This window comes from Mus caroli, chromosome 8, assembly GCF_900094665.2.
Source record: "Mus caroli chromosome 8, CAROLI_EIJ_v1.1, whole genome shotgun sequence".
Classification (NCBI taxonomy): Eukaryota; Metazoa; Chordata; class Mammalia; order Rodentia; family Muridae; genus Mus; species Mus caroli.
In genome coordinates this window covers 16,563,208-16,565,177 of record NC_034577.1, presented here as the reverse complement: position 1 = coordinate 16,565,177, position 1,970 = coordinate 16,563,208, and the positions used below count along the sequence as shown (strand labels likewise).

At 44.5% G+C, this 1,970-nt stretch overlaps 1 protein-coding gene across 1 annotated transcript in view; it reads left to right on the top strand.

Moving 5' to 3' along the window:
- Atp7b (ATPase copper transporting beta) overlaps positions 1 to 1,970 on the top strand; it is a 70,248-nt gene that overhangs the window by 27,319 nt on the left and 40,959 nt on the right. The gene's annotated exons all lie outside the window — the stretch shown is intronic.

Genomic DNA, 1,970 nt, shown 5'->3' with positions numbered 1-1,970 from the left:
ATCTTGCCGACTTGAGCCCAGTAATTTCACAAACGTCTTCAGTTTTCTTATTTTGTATTCATGCTTTTACACCTTGAGATGGCCTGGCTCTCCATTTTCTCCATTCAGGGTGGGGTGATGTAGACAATACTGAGTGGTGGGCCACCTTGTCTGTCNTCAAGGAGAGGATGCACCTAGTCCTGCAGTGACTTGATGTGCTGGGGTGGGGGATACCCTGGGGAGTCCCCCTTCTCAGAGGAGAAATGGAGGAGGAATGGGTGGGGGAGCTGTGTGATGCGGGGGTGGTGGTGATGATATTGTAATATAAAGTGAATAAATTAGTGAAAAAAAGAGGAAATCTTTAGTGGGTTTTTAAAATTATTTTTTTGAAATTAAAGTATAATTATATTATTTCCCCCTTCCCATTCTCTCCTCCAGCTGCTCTTACACTCTAATTGTGCTCTCATTCTCTCTCTCTGTCTCTCTGTCTCTCTCTCTCATATTTGTGGCCTCTTTGTTATTATTACATACATATATACATAAATGTATAAATATAACNTGCTCAACTCATTTAGTATTACTTGTGTGTATATGATCTCAAGGCTGACCAATTGGTATATTGGATAAGCATTTAGGNGCCTTATTCCTAGGGAAGGCTTTCTCCCATTCTCAGCATTTCTTAGTTGCCCTTCCTTCCTTCCTTCCTTCCTTCCTTCCTTCCTTCCTTCCTTCCTTCCTTCCTTCCTTTTATTGGGGTGGGCCCTGGGAGATCCCTTTCCATGTTGGCATGTCCCTTGCTGGTGGTGTTCTCTAAGGGGTATCTTGGCATGCTGGTCATTGCTGTAGGAACCAGAGCTAGGTAGGCTATTGGCTGCTCTCCTCTTTTAGCAGCTGCATAGAACTTTCTGGTACCTTGAAGCTAGTCCTCGGGGAGGAGATGTTCAGGTCAGATCCAGCTCTGATGCGCCAAGTCCTGTGTCTGAAGTACATGGTGTCTTTAGCAGGAGAGACCTTGCTTCCTCCCCCTCTAGCAGGCAATCCAGGGCAGAAGCAGAAGCAGAAGCTTGTATTGTTTTGGGAGTCTCTTGGACTCTCCTGACCAACAATTCAAAACAGAATTCCTCACGCCTGGTACTGGAGTTTTTGTTGAATAATCTATGATTCTTGGCGGGGGAGCAAGGTCAAGGTGTCTTAACTTTCGTTTAAATTATTAATGTATACCTATACATGTATTATACATAATTTGAGATACATAATAATGATTCCCATCATCCTTTGTGTGACTTGCCCCTCCCCCTTCCTCTCCATCTGTGTTGACCTCCTACCCTTTGCCCCATCAAAGCCCTCCTTATTTTTCCCATTTCTCCCTTCATATTATTTATCTNGCTATTTCCCTCTCTAGGTCTCTCTCCCACCCTAGTCCCTTCTTACTTTCCTGGATTCCGTAATTACAGAATATATGCTCGCATCTGGAGATCTGGAGCTAGGAGACCCCGACGGGAGAGAACATGTGATGTCTGTCTGTCCGGGCCCAGGTNACCTTGCTCACTATGTCTTTTCTAGCTCCATCCATATACGTGCAAAGCTCATGACCTCATTTTTCTTTTCAGCCAAATAGGATCTCATTGTGTTTATGTACCACGTGTTAATCAGACAGCTGCAGAGCACTGGAGTTAGTTCCACTCCCCAGCTACTGGGAATAAAGAAGCAGGGAACATGACTGAGCTTGTGCCTGCATAGTAAGATGCCCAGTCCCTTGGGCATATGCCAATGGGTGCTCTACCTAGGTCACAGGGTAGATGTAGTTTTAGCTCTTGGGAATTTTCCACACTGACTTTGAAAGTGGCTGTACCAATTTCCTTTTTTTGTTTTGTTTTGTTTTGTTTTGGTTTGGTTTGGTTTTTGGTTTTTTCGAGGCAGGGTTTCTCTGTATAGCCCTGGCTGTCCTGGAACTCACTTTGTAGACCAGGCTGGCCTTGAACTCAGAAATC